Source organism: Ambystoma mexicanum, chromosome 5p, assembly GCF_040938575.1.
Source record: "Ambystoma mexicanum isolate Mex_15411 chromosome 5p, UKY_AmexF1_1, whole genome shotgun sequence".
NCBI classification, from domain to species: domain Eukaryota; kingdom Metazoa; phylum Chordata; class Amphibia; order Caudata; family Ambystomatidae; genus Ambystoma; species Ambystoma mexicanum.
Window position 1 is genome coordinate 794835121 of NC_090930.1, and position 19288 is coordinate 794854408.

Below are 19288 nucleotides of genomic sequence, written 5' to 3' on the forward strand. Positions count from 1 at the left end.
GGAAACAGAATCAGGATCCAGAGAAAAGATATGGATGCAATACTGGACAAGCTATTGGGGCTACAATCGGTCGAGCAAGACCAAAACGCAAATCCCATAGAATACATCGAGGTATTGAAGGTCTTCCACAAAAAAGTTGTGGATAGGAGTGGTACCACTACATACAGGCATGCCTATGACCATCAAATCGTAGCCAAAAACAAAGCCGTTCAGAGGGCCAGGAGGCAATTTAAAAAATCCAACACGCCTGGTGACCTAGTTCTGTACAAAGATACCAGGAACAGCTACAGAAACTGGCTCACCCAACATAAACACCTCCTACTGCAAAAAGATAGTGAGAAGGTGTTAAATCTAGTCACCAGTAAAAACATCTCAGGTATATGGAAATTAATCAACGAGCTATGCATTCCTGTCGATTCAAAAACTGTAAACCCATTTCCACCTAAGGCCTGGGAGGAGCACTATCAGAACCTCTACTCCGCAGGAAACACCAGCGGCCCCCACAAATTCTTAGCATCGGGCAAACCATGGGATTTGAAATTCGACAAACAAGACATCATGGATCTCATCAACAAGTCAAATTCATCCCGTGCTGCTGGGCCGGATGGTCTCACAAACGACATCCTTAAGAGAGACCCGGAGAAATGGGCTGAATTTATGACAACTCTGTTCAAAAACATAATTAGACTCAAAAGGATCCCTAACTCCTGGACCAGGTCTATAATTGTACCGATATTTAAGGAGGGTGACAGGTCTGTACCTGGGAACTACAGACCTATCGCCCTACTGGATGTAGTGGGTAAATTATTCACTGCAGTGCTACTCAAACATCTGAACGCTTGGAGTTGGCGGTCACATCACCAGGATCCCTGGCAGTCGGGGTCCCGCAAGGGAATTGGAACTTCCCTGAACATACTAATCATTAACATACTAAAATGTATGGTCAAGGGAAAAACCTATAAAACCATCTATATCGCGTCAATAGACCTTGAACAGGCTTTTGACTCTGTTGATCGTGGCCTCTTGTGGAACAAACTAAGGAAATGGGGCTGCCCAAACAATCTGAGGGAACCACTGGAGGCTCTTCACACAGGAACAACCATTCAGATTAGACTGGACAGAAAAGGAACCCTATCCAACAAAGTTGCGTCTGAAAATGGGCTGAAGCAGGGGTGTCGTTTGGCACCAGCTGTCTTCTGCCTATTTATATCAGATTTGTTTGAAGCATTTGGGGCAGTAAGAAGCTTCCCTCCAAAAATTGGGGGGACCCCTGTGGGTAGGTTGTTGTTTGCGGATGACCTTCTTCTGTTAGATCAGACTGCGATAGGTCTACAGAGACAGCTGAAAGCTTTCGAACTGTACGTTCAGGAAAACGGACTAAGAATAAACCCAAAAAAATCGAAAATCATGGGGTTAGGAACAATGAACTCCACTAAGACCTTTAGGTGGCATCTAACAGGGGAAGTCGTTCCAGTGGTCTCGTCCATGATCTACCTTGGCATTACACTCAACGACAGCATCCAAGATGGTCCGGGTGTTCTTAGGCTAAGAAGCAAAGTCAAAAACTTGGCATCTCAAGCACTTCTAATTAAGTCACGTTACTGTTCCTTCTCACTTCGTCCCCTCATTGACTTTTACAAACTCAAAGTTTCTCCAGTATTGACTTACGCAGCTGAGGCCAACTTCTTCCTTGCACCAGAGGTTTGGCGTGTGCTTGAAAGCCAGTTCTGGAAAAGGGTACTGAGCCTACCTTCATCTCTCCCAATCGAATGCGTGAGGAAAGAACTGGGGCTTACCTCCTTGTATATCGCTATGGTCTGGAAAACACTAACCCTTAACAGCAAATTTTTGGTTCCTCCGGAAAGAAGTGGTTTCATGGCTATAAAAGAAGCACTGTCTGGTAACCAGATACCAGCTTTAAATACATGGCAGAATACATGTACAGGCATCTTGGAAGTTATTGCCGAAAATGTAGACAAGCTACTGGAAAATCCGTCCAGGGTAAAGAACAAACTGTTGGACTGGGATTGGATTGTTACCCAGGACAGGCTCAGTCTACTTCCATCCATAACCTTGGGACTTGATGAACACTATATCAGAGGTACATTGCTCCCATACCTCGAAAAATTCCCGTCTTACTCAGAAAGGCAGCTCTTTCTGAGATTTCGCTTCAACCTTCTCCCAACTAGGGAGGTGCTGGGGAGAAGGTCCAAAAAAAGGGAAGATGGGTTAACTCTGTGCCGATGCTGTTGTTTGGAGGTAGAAACTTTACAGCATTTGGTAATGAGTTGTGTTCCACTCTTGGCCTCCAGAGAAAAATGGTTGGGAAATCACTTCAAGAACTTCGAGACAAATTCTCTGCACGAGAGGTAGACCATTTTAAGATGGGGAGGAAAAGTATCTTTGACCTTGGCACTGTTGAACTTTGTGAGAGACATTCTTTCAAATCTAGACACACAATCTCTGTAGTCTCAAACTTTCCTCCCTATATAGATGTGTAATTTTTAGTTTGTCATTTCTCCGTTTCTGCTTTAATTAATGAATTATTCGCATTTAAAGTTTTCTTGAAAACTAATTGATGCTAATTAAAAAAAAAATGTAAATGTAAAAAAAAAATTCTGTTATAGACTCCTAAAGCAATCCTGACAGAGAGGCTGGACTTGGCAGGAGATAGAAGGGTAACTGTCCAATCCTGGTTGCGCGAATTCTTGCATGGCACTGCTCAATATTGAAATCTTGATGGTGTCATCACTGGTATATTAAGGTGATGCACTATGAGCGAGGGAGAGCACTGCTAAAAATTAACAACTGACAGCTGCTAGGAAACACATAAGTTGATTTGCTGAAATTGCATTTGGATGGAGCTCGGCAGGCATAAAAGCTGATTGGGCCACATGGCGAAGAGCTGTAGACTATCATTGAGAGTGGTGTGTACAGACCCCTGCCCTGCCCTCAAAGAAGGTCCTGAAATACAGCTGGGTTTCCTGAATTTTAAAAAGAGGTTTTCAATGTAAGAAGAATTGAGCTACTTGAAACCAAAATGTGGGGGAATCTGCTTGCTTTAAATCCTTTCCCCTATAGTGGGTGTGTAGATCCTTAGCCTATTTCACTAAAAATATTAATTTAATTAATTCTTCTTGGCATAACACCACTAGGGTGATTTTCTAAGAAATTCTCAATTAATAAAGCTCATCGTAGTGTGCTCTGAAGACTATAGACTGTAATGTAATTGGGTAATCCTATGTGTCATGTGAACCCTATTTCTTTAAGGAGGAGGAGTGTCTGGTCCTTAAACAAAAATTCCTAAATCATCCCAATTTTTCTGTCCTGATTCCCCAACACAGGCGTTTAAGTGAAGTGGGGTCCGTACTCCAAAATTCCTAAATAATCAATATTTTTTCTGTACAGATTCCCCAACACAGGCCTTTAAGTGGAGGGGGTCTGAAATCCAAAATTCCTAAATCATCCATTTTTTTCTGTCCAGCTTCCCCAACACAGGGCTTTAAGTAGAGGGGGCTCTGGAATCCATAAATCCTAAATCATCCCAATATTTCTGCCCAGATTCTCCAACAGAGGCCCTTAAGTGGAGGGGGTTCTTGAATCCAACATTCCTACATCATTCCAATTTTTCTATCCAACTTCCCCAACACAGACCTTTAAATGCAGGTGGTCTGAAAAACAAACTGCTAAATCACCCTTTGTTTATTTTAAAGCAAAAGTGTAGGTGAAATAATATTGCCATATGCATTTGTACAAATCTGTAAACCAAACTGCTAGCCTTTTAAATGCACAGGAAAATTGAAATTGCACAGCACTGCATATGTACACTGATTTTGTTCATTGATCAGCATTGATTATTTCTTGAAGGGAAATCTGTACAAAGTAAAGTATTGTGATTTGTGTTTTTCCCAACAAACCTGTGTGATGGATTTATGTAAAAAGAAGTTTAATTGTGAGACACGTTGAAGGTGGTGTGTGTAGTTTTAGTGCAATCTTCATTATCAATCATTCAAATAAATATACATTTATGTACGCCTTGGCTCATCAGTGGCACAGGGTGTTAGGGATAATTCTCTGTTCAGGCTGAATTTCCTAACCTAGTGAGTCCCCCAGCAGCTTTGGTGGAATCTGGAGTTTGTTTTTTTCCATCCTGCCAAGAGTGAGACTCTTTTCTCCCACTCTTGGGCATGTATGTGTGTAATTCCTTTGAAATGTCAATATGTTCGATGGGCTATGGGGTCCTTTACTCCATAGGGCTCATATGTTTTTCTATGTGTGTTACACCGCACCCTACGTGTCATAACACGGGGGTGCCCTAGCGGGTCCCCCACCATAAACTCCATACCCGGGGACTGACTACTGTCTCCCCGGGCATGTAAAATCACCATTGGCTTTACTAGACCTAAATTTACTAACAGAACTCGTACCAACCATCTTATTGTGGACGTACTAGTAGGGATAATTCGATTACTCCTGGATCTGTTACTCGAGGGGGCACTGTCGCGTCCCCCCTCGTCGAGTTTTGGCTGGTGGCAGTGGAAACTACTTGTTATATTCGACCACGAACATAACCCTATGGGATTCGTCCCATTGTTGGAGATTGATACTTTTTCTCATTAATCTCTGACATACCACCGATCTACTTATCTTAAATAAGTTTATCGAGTGGTATTTTCTGCCAGAACTCGGTTTTAAAATGGCGTCTGTGTTCGTCTCTGTGACTCCTAAACCAAAGGTTGAGCCCTTTGTTCCACTTTTGGCGGACCTCTGTACAGAGTCCCTCCAAAGTGGTGCCATTCTGTCTGGGTTACCTCAGGGATGTGGGAGGGGGTTTAGGCACCCTGGACCGAGTTGCCTTGCCAACTCAGGTCGCACTCTGGAGTGATTGGCCCAGGTGGTGAGCCTTCCCGCTCACCACTTAGCATGTGTTGATTGACAGCTAGGCTGAATGAATGGGGGTCATCTGCATAAAACCAGGGCTTTTGGGATTGCATCTTCAGAAGTCGCCACAGGACCTAAGAATCCGACGAGGGTAACGCTGAGCCGACCTGCACGACGACACCTCCGGTGGAGCCCTGCGGAACCGACTCACCACTTCCCGACGACAGAGGAGATCTCCCTGCCGGAGAGTCTCTTCCCCTGACTGGTGGGAACAACCAGTCCCCTTTGCTTTTTATTCGCCTCAGGACGCAGTGGTCGAATTGCCAGTGCAGAGCACCTCGGCAACCGGATAGCCACTACCCCTGTACCGCGACCAAAAGGTGGTGCCTTGTGACGGAGCACTCCGTGGCTGGTCTCTTCCCTGGTGGTGCACCGGACTTTACTTTCCTTCGACGACGAGATCATCTCTACTCTTGGCCAAGACCCGACGTGCATCCACCACCAGGAACAACTGCCCCCGCCGGAGCTGCCCTCCACAACAAGGTACTGTGTCCGCCTGGCTTCCCTTTCGTTCGGTTTGAGCGAGGTGTCTTAATCCTCTCCGTTCCGCTGGGTCGCCTCCAAGCTTTGCTCATTCTTTGTTCTGAACTGGTTCAATCTGCCGATAACAATTTGCTATAAAGACTTGAATGCATCTCCACTAGAGACTTTTTGGGACATCGCGCCTTGCCTCTCTCCGAGTGGGCCTGGCCTCTGAACTTTATGATCTATTGTGATTCTTGCCTTCCTGCCTTGCATTTTAGCCGCTTAGGATTGAACTGTGTTGATTTCATAACCTGCCTATCTTTTTCTCTCCCGTCCTAACTAATATTCGAGTGTCATCTAGGTTGAGGTATACACCTCTGTCTGAAAATAAGTGGTACCGGTAGAACCTAGAGTTGTCGATATTTTGCTAGGGGGATTGATCGTTTTCTACTCCGTAGAGTAATTGTGTTTGATTTGTTTGCCGTGATTTGCTTTAGTGTTTTCCATAGATGTTGTGTTATAAATAAATAACTTACTATCTTTACACTAAGCCTCGTTGCGTGTTTGCTTGTCTTGCTGTGAAGAATTGCCCTATGTTGTATACTGCACATACTGACCAACTTTGCTTGAGAGAAGTCTGACTGCTCAGCCACAGCTACCAAGTGAATCTGTGTGGTACAGACTGCTACCAAGCGGGTTCACCGCCAACGCCTGTAGTCCTAAATCTTTTGCAGTGGTCCCAGAGGGAACTGCACAGGTTTCCGCCTAACACTGGTGTACAGCGGTGGGATTTATATCGAGTATACAGTTTATAGTGCTTTTCGACGCTGTAGGATAACTAAACACAAAACTTTGCACAAAAAGCAACTTTCAAAAACATGTCTACGATGGAAACTTACAGTCAAGAATCCTTGTCAGGTGAAAATACTGAGAGTTTGTGAGCTCTCTGTAGGCAAGAGAATCTTTCTGTAAGAGGCAAGAAGTTAGAACTTATAGAGAGATTGCTGGCGAACCAAAGTCTGGGTACTGGTTCAGAGGAACCAATCTCTCCAGCAACTGTAGATAACAGTAATGGTGTTGATCTGAATCGTAATCCTGATGATAACGATGAAGAGACTGACGAGGACAGAGAGGCTAACGAAACTGTCTCCCCCGCTCCTCTACCTGCCTTACCAGCTGTGCCTATGGGGCCCATACCAGGTCCCACAAGTAACCCTGCTTATTTTGAACTTGAAAAAATGAAGCTCGAATTAGAATATAAACGGTTCTTGGCTCAATCTGAACGAAACCAAGAGCTCGAGTTCAGACAGATGAATGCCCAGGCTGAGCAGAAGCAAGCTGAGTTAAGACTCAGAGAAATAGAACTTAATCACGAGTTAGAAATGAAAAAGTTGTCTATGGAAAATGCTTCTCTCTCCTCTGGTTCCTCTAGGAGCTCCAGTCCCAAAAGACCCCGGATGCCGAAGGAATTAGTGGGTATGTATGAACCGAGATTGGATGTGTTGGATTGGTTGAAACTGTTTGAATACAATCATGGGCTCCAGGACATCACCGGGAATGCGTTGCTTCCCTGGTTGTTCTCTAGGCTCCCTCCTGTTGCGACTGATGTGGTAATGGAGTTGGGGGAGGCGGATAAGACGGATTACGAAAGTGTGAAACTAGCTTTGATAGCTAGATTCGAGAAGACCCCTTCCCAGTATCTTAAGAGGTTTAGAACCCTCAAAAAGCATGATGGTACCCCTTGGGCTACCTGGGTGAGTGAAGGGTTGAAAAACTTAGAGGGATGGATTAAGGGTTACAAAGTGAACACTTATGAGGGTATGAGAAATCTTTTTATGTTGTAGTCTATTTATGATGCCTGTTCTCCTGAGCTCAGACAGCACTTGGCTGATTCGAAGGAATTGGATTCCAGAGCACTAGCTAAGGCTGCTGACTTGTGGGTTGCCAACAGGGCTACTCATAAGGATTCTGGGGCAGCCCAGAAAAAGGATGAGGGAAAACAGCCTAAAAAAGACTCAAAAGAGAATTCGAATAACTCACATTCCAAAGAGGGCCCCAAACAAAACCAGAAGGGTAAGCCACCGGGAAAACCACAGCAGAATAGTGTGTCTTCTGGTGCCAAACTGGAAGGAGATCAGAGCAAGCCTCCATTCCAGAAAGCATTCGGTAAATGCTTTGTTTGTGGCTCGACTGACCACGTGAAAGGAGATCCCAGATGTAAGGGTAAACCTTCTGGGGTCCAGCTTGTCTCCTTAGCCTTCGCTCCAGAGGAGGAAGTCCAAATGGCAAGTGGAAACTTTCTACTGCTAGCTGACGAACCCATTGGAGTCTCAGTCAGCGTTTCTTTAGTATCTCTGGGGTTGTGGGATCAACAGAATTTAGATGTCTATAATTCTATCCCCGATAATACTAAAGAGTATTATAAGGACAGTGTCCAGGTGAATGGTCAGGAGACTCCTGCGATTAGGGACACTGGGGCCAGCATAACTGTGGTGGATAAATCGTTTTTTCAGGCTGAGGATGTTGCTAAGGCACCCAAACGCCTCACCAAGTTAGCTGGAGGGCCTGTGCAGATGCTTCCCCAATTACCAGTTCTCATCCAGTGTAACGACATGACTGTGAAGATACCTGTCAACATACAGAGTGAGGTACCAGGACGCGTACTGTTGTGTAACGATTTGAAAACTCTCGGAGTTGTATCGCATACTCCCAGACCTCCTAGTAAACGGTTACAGGAGCTAACCAGACCTGCAAGAGAGAGGACCATGCGCGGTACTCTCGGGGAGATGATGAAGAAAGAAATCACTCCTGCTCCACTGGAATTGTCGGCCGCTGTCTCCAAGAAATCAGAAGCGAAGGGAAAACCTAAGACTTCTATCCCAAAACCAGCAGCCAGCATTCCAGTGCAGCTGACACGGACTGCCCCGCGGTTGTCCAATGTCACACCCGTAACTCCACCTCCAGCCGAGGCTGAGAGGGAGGTACAACCCTGCGTGGTAGAATTAGACTCTGAGGAAGAGCTAATGGAAGGCCAGGAACTCATTGGAGATCTGGATCCTGTTGACCATCCTGAGCTGCAGTCTTTACTGGCAGAAGGTGGACCCAGCAGGGCAGACTTCAGTAAGGGACAGAGAGAATGTCCAACTCTGGAAGGTCTTCGCCATCAGGCAGAAGCTCAGGCTGAAGGGCAAGAGCCTGGGAAATACAGGTTGCACTGGGAAGATGGCCTCTTCTACAGTGAACCGACCGAGTCTGCACCTGGAGACTACAAATGCCTTGTAGTACCCCACGGGAACAGACCACAGTTCTTGCAGTTTGCCCACGAGATTCCTTTGGCTGGTCACTTGAGTTTCAAGAAGACTAAGGAAAGGCTCTCACTCTACTTCTATTGGCCAAAGATGGGGGCCGAAGTAGAAAAACACTGCAGGAGCTGCCACACCTGCCAGATCTCTGGTAAGGTTGGATCCAAGAACGTGGCACCGTTAGTGCCTCTCCCGGTTGTGGGAGTCCCATTTGAGAGAGTAGGGATTGACATCATTGGTCCCCTTGATCCTCCAACCTCCTCAGGCAACAGGTTTATACTTGTTGTAGTAGACCATGCTACTAGGTATCCTGAGGCAATTCCTATGAGGACTGTTACAGCTCCGGCTGTGGCTAAGGCCCTCCTGGGTATTTTTACCAGGGTCGGGTTTCCTAAGGAAGTAATCTCTGACAGGGGGTCAAACTTTATGTCCCACTACATGAAAGCCATGTGGAAAACCTGAGGAGTAACTTACAAGTTCTCAACGCTTACCACCCACAAACCAATGGGTTGGCAGAACGGTTCAATCGAACCATGGAGAGCATGATAGGTGCTCTAGAAGAACCCCTTAAGCGTAAGTGGGACCTTCTATTGCCATGCCTTCTCTTTGCTTATAGAGAAGTCCCTCAGGAGGGAGTAGGTTACTCTCCCTTCGAACTACTCTATGGTCATCCCGTCAGAGGTCCATTGGCCCTGATTAAGGAGGGGTTGGAGAGTGCTCCTTCACCCAAGCCAGTCAGAGTGACTGACTACGTGATAGGTCTCCGGAGGAGAATGTCGCACATGATGACGGAAGCAAGCGATAACTTGAAAGCTGGACAAGCATTGGTCAAGCACTGGCACGATCAAAAGGCTAACATGGTTGAGTTCGCTCAAGACCAGCTCATTCTCGTTATGATCCCAACAAGGCAGAGGGCCTTGCAAGATTAGTGGATGGGACCCTACCGAGTAGTGGGTAAACTCGGAGAGGTTAACTATCTGGTGGACTTGGGCAATCCCAAGGAGGCTCCGACAGTCTTTCACACCAACCGACTTAAAGCGTATGTCTCACGACCTGATGTAGGAGCGTTGCTTCTAGCATCATCCAAGGAAGAAGAAGAGAGTGAAGCTCTTCCGGATCTCCTCAGAGGCTTACCTTTAGATGAAAAATTTGAAGGAGTGAATCTCTCCTCCTATCTGACACCCGAGCAACAAGAAAAGTGCAAACCTATGTTGAATCAGTTTGCCTCTCTGTTGTCGCTTTCACCAGGCTTGACCCCTTGGGGCCAGCACAACATACTCACTGGTGACTGTCTGCCAGTCAAAAGCAGAGGATACCGCATGTCAGAAAACGTACAAACCCACATCAAAGGTGAGGTCAGCAAGATGCTTGATCTCGGGGTAATAGAGCCCTCTACTAGTCCATGGTCTAGCCCAGTTGTGTTAGTACCAAAGGCCGGATCTAAAGAACTTAGATTCTGCGTGGATTATAGAGCTCTTAATGCAGTCACCACGACTGATGCCCACCCTTTGCCAAGAACAGATGAGTTGGTGGATAAACTTGGCGCCGCCAAGTTCCTCAGCACATTTGACTTGACTTCAGGCTATTGGCAAATAGCCCTGACAGACCATGCCAAGGAGAAAACTGCATTTTCTACCTCCGTTGGCTTATACCAGTTTAAGGTAATGCCTTTCGGACTGAAAAATGCACCTGCTACGTTTCAACGGATGGTAAACCAGGTTCTGAATGGGATGGAGGACTTCTGCATGGCATACTTGGATGACATTGCAGTGTTCAGCAATTCCTGGGAAGAACATGTAATCCACCTGAGAGATGTTTTGCAGGCTCTTGGACGAGCCAATCTGACCATAAAGGCAGGTAAATGCCAAATTGGACAGAGTAAGGGAGTCTATCTTGGGCATGGGGTAGGCGGTGGAGAAATAAGGCCTTTGCTCAGTAAGATTGAAGCTGTGCAAAATTGGACAACACCGACTACTCAAACCCAGGTGAGAGCCTTCCTAGGCCACACTGGGTATTACAGGAATTTCATAGAGAACTATGGGACCATAGCTTCTCCACTGAATGTCATCTCCTCGCCCAAATTTCCTAAAAAGGTTAAATGGAACGAGGAGTGCAATCAGGCTTTTGAAAACCTGAAACAGGCTCTTTGCCAAGCCCCAGTACTCAGAGCTCCTGATTACCGCCAACACTTCATTGTGCAGACAGACGCTTCCAATATAGGGATAGGTGCCGTACTCAGTCAACTGGATGGGAAAGGTAGGGAGCACCCCGTTTGCTTCATCAGCCGCAAGCTGAAGGATCCTGAAACAAGGTGGGACCAACCCTTGAGATGGTTAATGCAAATGAAAGGGGAGAACCCAAAACTATTGAGATGGTCGATCTGCCTGCAAGGGTTTGATTTCACCATTGAGCACAGGTCAGGGTGTCACCACCAAAATGCTGATGGTCTCTCTAGGATGTATGTCATCGACTAGAGGTATGAGATTCATCCAGGAGTGGATTAAATCCTCCTGTCCCTTAGTCTGGGGGGGGGCGAGTGTTAGGGAGAATTCTCTGTTTAGGCTGAATTTCCTAACCTAGTGAGTCCCCCAGCAGCATTGCTGGATTTCTGGAGTTTGTTTTTTTCCATCCTGCCAAGAGTGAGACTCTTTTCTCCCACTCTTGGACATGTATGTGTGTAATTCCTTTGAAATGTCAATGTGTTCGATGGGCTATGGGGTCCTTTACTCCATAGGGCTCATATGTTTTTCTATGTGTGTTACACCGCACCCTATGTGTCGTAACACGGGGGTGCCCTAGCGGGTCCCCCACCATAAACTCCATACCCGGGGACTGACTACTGTCTCCCCGGGCATGTAAAGTCACCATTTGCTTTACTAGACCTAAATTTACTAACAGAACTAGTACCAACCATCTTATTGTGACGTACTAGTAGGGGTAATTCGATTACTCCTGGATCTGTTACTCGAGGGGGCACTGTCCCGTCCCCCCTCGTCGAGTTTTGGCTGGTGGCAGTGGAAACTACTTGTTATGTTTGACCCCGAACATAACCCTATGGGATTCGTCCCATTGTTGGAGATTGATACTTTTTCTCATTAATCTCTGACGTACCACCGATCTACTTATCTTAAATAAGTTTATCGAGTGGTATTTTCTGCCAGAATTCGGTTTTAAAATGGCGTCTGTGTTCGTCTCTGTGACTCCTAAACCAAAGGTTGAGCCCTTTGTTCCACTTTTGGCGGGCCTCTGTACAGAGACCCTCCAAAGTGGTGCCATTCTGTCTGGGTTATCTCAGGGGTGTGGGAGGGGATTTAGGCACCCTGGACCGAGTTGCCTTGCCAACTCAGGTCGCACGCTGGATTGATTGGCCCAGGTGGTGAGCCTTCCCGCTCACCACTTAGCATGTGTTGATTGACAGCTAGGCTGAATGAATGGGGGTCATCTGCATAAAAGCAGGGCTTTTGGGATTGGATCTTCAGAAGTCGCCACAGGACCTAAGAATCCGACGAGGGTAACGCTGAGCCGACCTGCACGACGACACCTCCGGTGGAGCCCTGCGGAACCGACTCACCACTTCCTGAAGACAGAGGAGATCTCCCTGCCGGAGAGTCTCTTCCCCTGACTGGTGGGAACAACCAGTCCCCTTTGCTTTTTATTCGCCTCAGGACGCAGTGGTCGAATTGCCCGTGCAGAGCACCTCGGCAACCGGGTAGCCACTACCCCTGTTCCGCGACCAAAAGGTGGTGCCTTGTGACGGAGCACTCCACGGCTGGTCTCTTCCCTGGTGGTGCACCGGACTTTACTTTCCTTCGACGACGAGATCATCTCTACTCTTGGCCAAGACCCGACGTGCATCCACCACCAGGCACAACTGCCCCCGCCGGAGCTGCCCTCCACAACAAGGTACCGTGTCCGCCTGGCTTCCCTTTCGTTCGGTTCGAGCGAGGTGTCTTAATCCTCTCCGTTCCGCTGGGTCACCTCCAAGCTTTGCTCATTCTTTGTTCTGAACTGGTTCAATCTGCCGATAACAATTTGCTATAAAGACTTGAATGCATCTCCACTAGAGACTTTTTGGGACATCGCGCCTTGCCTCTCTCCGAGTGGGCCTGGGCTCTGAACTTTATGATCTATTGTGATTCTTGCCTTCCTGCCTTGCATTTTAGCCGCTTAGGATTGAACTGTGTTGATTTCACAACCTGCCTATCTTTTTCTCTCCCGTCCTAACTAATATTCGAGTGTCATCTAGGTTGAGGTATACACCTCTGTCTGAAAATAAGTGGTACCGGTAGAACCTAGAGTTGTCGATATTTTGCTAGGGGGATTGATCGTTTTCTACTCCGTAGAGTAATTGTGTTTGATTTGTTTGCCGTGATTTGCTTTAGTGTTTTCCATAGATGTTGTGTTATAAATAAATAACTTACTATCTTTACACTAAGCCTCGTTGCGTGTTTGCTTGTCTTGCTGTGAAGAATTGCCCTATGTTGTATACTCCACATACTGACCAACTTTTCTTGAGAGAAGTCTGACTGCTCAGCCACAGCTACCAAGTGAATCTGTGTGGTACAGACTGCTACCAAGTGGGTTCACCGCCAACGCCTGTAGTCCTAAATCTTTTGCAGTGGTCCCAGAGGGAACTGCACAGGTTTCCGCCTAACACAGGGGGAGGGATCCAATGCGCATGAGATGAATCAGAAATAGGGCTGAACAAAGAACTGGCATTAAACAGATTGTTGTGGGACACCTTGATTGGGGAGGGAAGGAACTCTGCATGTTGAGGGTGGTCTCTCAATAAACTGTTACAAATTGGGGGCTTGAGCCGGGAATTGGTTGGCTCTTTTTGACTCATGACAACTGCATTGTGACCGACTATTAATTTTGATGTCATTGCATTAAGGTGGAGGGAATGTTATCTCTGCTTTCTTAAAGTGCCACAAGGAAGTGACCCCTGAGTACCAGGGAGGTGTATATATGAACAATTAAAATTGAGTATAAATTGATTTTGATTTAGCATTGTGAGTGGAAATAAAACAAAACAGGGTGATTTTTGTACAAAGGAATATCAGAAAATAATGCAAAAAAAGCCAATTTTTTCAAATGTGTGCAATTACATTAAATGATGCTAGGAGACATTTCCTTACTAAGCTGTACACTAGTGGCAAGTGAACAGAAACAGATGAAGGGAGCTGGTAAGCTAAAATGATGCAAGAGGTTACACCAGAAGGAATTGACATTTGGTGTGAAGGTCGGATGTGGCACAAAGTATTAGAGGTATTTTATATGACCCGAAATGCTCAAGAAGAAGTGAGTCGAATGGCTCAGCTCACAGCTTATCTGTACTTCCACTTACAGTTAGTGTAAGAGCAAGTGCAGAAGAGTAATGTTTGTGTGCAGAGTCAGACTGAGATTCTAAATGAGGCACAGAAAGAAATTATATAGTTAGAAAGACAAGCACAACAGAGCCATATTTTCAATTTAAAACAGGAAAGCCTCATGGAACAACTCAAAAATGAGTTAAAACCCAGCAGCAAGAGAGTACAGAGCGTGAAACGCAGTTTTCTCCACAGCAAGATGCACATGAAGAGTGTGTGGAATATTTGAGTACACTGCAACTTAAGGTAAATGATAAGACTATTTATAATAGAGGGTTGTTAGATGACACTATGGCCTTTCAATTACAAATAAAGGTTTTGAAAGATTGAAACAGTCAGTTAATTAGCAGTAACTCAGGACTTTAAAAACTAGAGGACTGGTATAAAAGAATGGAGACGAGAGGGCCAATGAACCTCAGTACACAAGAACTACAAGCATTGAAGATACTAAAAAGCAACTGGGATATTATCATCAAAGAGGCTGATTAAGGTGGAAATATAGACATCATGGACCGAGTCGACTACAACCAAATGGCACAGAACCATCTCAAGACCTCTGGTTGCTAAAAAATACTGCCAGGCAATCCATCCACCATGATACAACGACTGGCAATTGAACTAGTGACCAAATGGCATTAAAGAGGACTCCTTATGGACCACGAACATAAATACCTCAAGATGAACCACGCCAGAACACCAACAATATACTTTGGCCGTCATTAGGACTCCGGCGCTAAACCATGGTGCTATTAGCACCATGGTCCATGCCGGAGTCCGCCATGGAGAAAGGGGGAATTACCACCCCATTCCAAGGTTGGCGGGCGGTAATTTCCCCTTTCTCCATGGCTCTTCCCCATTCCCATTTTTGCCCCATAGGGCTCAATGGAAATGGGGAAGGTGGCAATTACAGTACTGCAAATTGCGGTACCGTAATTGCTATCAAGGTCCCTTTGCAGGTCCCTACTTTAAAGGCTGGTCCAGACCAGCCGTTAAGGTCAGGAGCCACAAAGGGACCTCGTAGTAAGGCTTTAAGGGGTTAACAGCGCTGCAGCCTTTTACGGCACCGTTAACCCCTTAACACCTGGGTCGTAATGAGGCCCTTTCTTCTGAAAGTGCCTAAAGCTTACCTGAAAATACATGAGGAGAGACCAATCGTCAGCACAATCAGGTGGACCACTGAACCGTTTGCCAAATATGTGAACAATATCATCCAGCAAGAAGTGACCAAGATGCCCACCTACTTAAGTGACACCATGCACACTCTAGCATTATTGCAACAAGTGAAATGGAAACCAGGGTTCTGCTTTGTGACATTAGACGTCAAAGCTGTCATGGTCATGAAGTCAGGTGCAGAGGTATGCAGGGGTCGCATGCACAGGAGACCTGGGTGGACACTGTCCTGGCACCTTTGGCGCCAGGCTCATGAACAAAAGTAAACAAGAACATCTATTTAACAGCAAAAAGTATTTTTTTATGGACATAGCACTTAAGATGCATTAACCTTAAACATCCCATCCATTAAGCAGGATGCATTAACCTTGAACATTCCATCCATTAAGCAGCCCCAAGTGTATTCTTGGGTGTGGCTGCTAATGGATTGCCTTCGCACATACTCACTCTCTAGGAGTGGCAGGGTGCGGCTGATAAGCCGGCCCTAATGGGCGTGCACACGATCTCAGGTATATATATATAAGTTGCCCTGATCCTCAAGACAGACTCGTCGCGTTATTCTGCACTTGCAAGCAGTGTAACACTCACCGTCGCCTGAGGTCAGACTTACCTTTGAAGATCCTGCTTTCTGGACATCCTGCTTCCTGCCAGCATACTTACCAACTGGGGGAAGCTGTTTTTACCTGTACTTCACTTCGGCAAACCAAGTATTCATCTTTAGACTTTCCGGAACGCCGAAATCTTCATCTTGGCACCGCTGCATGACACGCTCCATCGTCGACAGCAGCGCCTGCAAGGAAAAACAGAAGACAAAGTTAGACATCGAAAAAACAGTAAGTTTAAGGTTGTGCTTCACCATACTTCACGCTTTTCCTTAAACCATCACTTACCTGCTGTCGAACATTGCAGTAGCATCCATCTTCCATCCGGCTGGGAAGAAAACAGAAGAGAGACATTATTGCAGACATAAATAGGAGCAACATATAAAGACATTAAACAGAACGAACAACATCACAAGAACTCAAGAAAGACTTACCAATCATAAGGAGAAGCATAGTCGCAGCTGGACTGGACTAATCCTTATCAGGGATCAGTGAAGGAACTAGATCCCATTCGACGTGCCCCTGCCAGAAGTAGCAGGACAGAGAGCTTATCTTCCATAATTCACAGGTTAGCTTTATGGGCTGGTGTATGCTCATGGAAACTGTACTTTGGGGTTAAGGGTTCGAGAGGTACAATAATCACAGATTGGCACACTCACACACTGTTATCTCCACGCAGGAGCAGTATCACTGTGTACTACCGCTCACAGCTTTTCTACTGAGGGAAAGGCCTGAAGGGGATGATTCAAGTTCAGGGAGGGCTGCAACTGTGCCCCAATGCCTCCGCAGAGACCAGGTGAGCATAACAAAAGCCCTGTATACAGCTATTGAACACACACATGCACTTGAGGCTATTGAATATGCCTTTACACAAACATCGGCATCTCACTATTCACATCTTACTATGACCAAGGAATTCTTATAATTCTCCCTAACAATAACATTTTCCTGTTTGATGGAACCTACTACAGACAGAAAAGAGTCGTAGCCATGGGGGCTACCTATGCACCAACTACAGCCAATTTATTCATGAACCACTATGAACAGATACATGCCTTTAAGAATTAGGACTTCAACCCCTATGTCGTGAAGTAGTACAGATTCATAGATGAAGTTTTAATGATTTGGTCAGGTACCACCGATCAATTGGACAAGTACAAAAAATATCTTAACACTAACAGCTTCGGTATTGAGCTAACCGGAACACAAAGCCAAGACACCATTGATTTCCTTCATATTAGGATCTTGACAGACCATATTGGTATCCAGACAAGAACATACCATAAACCAACGGAAAATAATTCTGTCCTCTTCTCAACTAGCTGTCACAAAAAGGCAGTTATTCAGTTATTGAGAATATTCCCAAGGGGGAGTTCATTTGTGCCAAGAGGAATTTTAGCACAAACTGAATTTACCAGGAGGAATGCAACCTGTTGACAGATCACTTTGTGAACAGAGGATAGAAAAATAAAAAGCGAGTGACATACCAAGGGCCAACATACTGCAACCTAGAAAGAAGAAATCAATACATCAGGATGAGACCATAAGATATGTAACTCAGTATCATTGTGACAGCCACAAGTACCATAAAATCCTGAAGAAACATTGGCATATCCTTGCCATTAATCAAGATTTACAAGACTGGATCATAGAGCAACCTCAAGTCTCCGACTTTAGGACATGAACTTTGAAACAGATGCTAAGCCCATCTTTCATGGCACCCCAAACAACGGCCACTGAAATTTGTTTCTCGAAACACAACAGACCTGGTTTCCATAAATGTGGCATATGCTCCATGTGTTCTCATGCACTTACCAGCAATCACGTACAGTTTGGTTCCATTTTGAAACACAGTATTAAATAACTTATAAACTGCATATTTAAATATTTCACTTATGTTGTAATCTGTGAATGTGGTCCCAAATATATTGGAAGCACCATCCGAGAGGTAAGGATAAGGATACAAGAACATCTGAGCACCATGAGAACGTCAGACGTAAAATACCCATTGTCGGTCCACTGTCAAGAGACACAACAAATGGACAATCTGAAAGACATCATATGTGTTGGTCTTGAATGTGTGAAATGTGAAATGTGATTCATGAGGTGGGAAGCGTGAACTGAAGCTGTGCCAACATGAGGACAGACTAATTTGTGCAACCAGAAATGTAGACCAAGGCTTGAACGTGGCGCATGAACTGAATGTCTTTCTCTAATGCCTTCTTTTCTTTCCATACTTCATTACATGTACTAACTGGCATCCCAACACTAACCAATGGTGTACTGTACTGGATGAGTTGTCAGGCCTATATGCCCATCAGCCAACAAACCAGCCATTCTTAGTTTCAGTTTGCACCAATTGTGCTTCAGCATATCCTCAGGTCAACTGTACCTTACTCAGTCCAGGCTCCAACCTGATTCATGAATCTTTTGTCTTTTTCTTATGTTTACCTTCTTATCAATGTACCTTCCATGAGCATGTGCATAACTAGCACCCCAAATTAGCCATGCACACCCATCATCAGTGGGCAGAACTGTACGAGAGACTCAGGTTAATACGCCCTTCAGTACCACCATACCTATTCTATATACGTAGGTGAAGCTTCAGCACATCTTTATAGCTAAATCCCTTTAGCCAGTACTAGTAATAATGGCACTTACCATGTACTAGCAATCCTAATATGGACAAATAGATGGGTCGCTTTTGTTCACCTCGAACCACCCCCACAATGTGTTGATACATTTTGGAACTATGTAATTACATAACCTTTAGATGGCTCATTGTTATTCACCTCTTATCACCCGCACAACGTGTTGACTTTTTTTTTACCACACACCTTCTTTTCGATCATGGCTAGCTCGGGCACGTTTACTTGCAATCTCGCACAATGAGATTACTTCATTCTTAGGTCCACCCACAGACTGGTTGACCACCCCTTCATCCCGCCCCCATCCTAACTGGGCCAATCATTACTGGGCCTAGCTAAAAGGGCCAGTAATGATTGGCTTTAGCTGGGCCTAGCTAAAAGGGCCTATCATTACTCTTCCCTTCTAAGCAATGGGAAGAGCTGCCTCATAATATTTATGAGGCACTCCTCTGCTGGCATATTCAATGCCCGGCCAGAGAACCAGAAGCTACCTGGAGCTTCCCCACAATTCAGGTAAGAGGAAAAGTGATTTCACTCGACATAGCGTGACCTTCTGCTCGTTTCATGTGGTGTCTCTCAACCTTAACTAAAGCCTGTGTCAAAGCTCCATCCTTCCTCTCTCTTCTTAAGTTAATGCATTTCCAATGTTTCGTCAAGTAATGCGTGACCACGTTTCACATAGAAGGCTAAACTGTTAGCTCATCACCACGCCAGGGCTCATGCGATCATTCAGGAACGCCAGCCTGCAATTTGCAAGTACCACTTGCTCCAAGCCTATCATTACTTGGAAC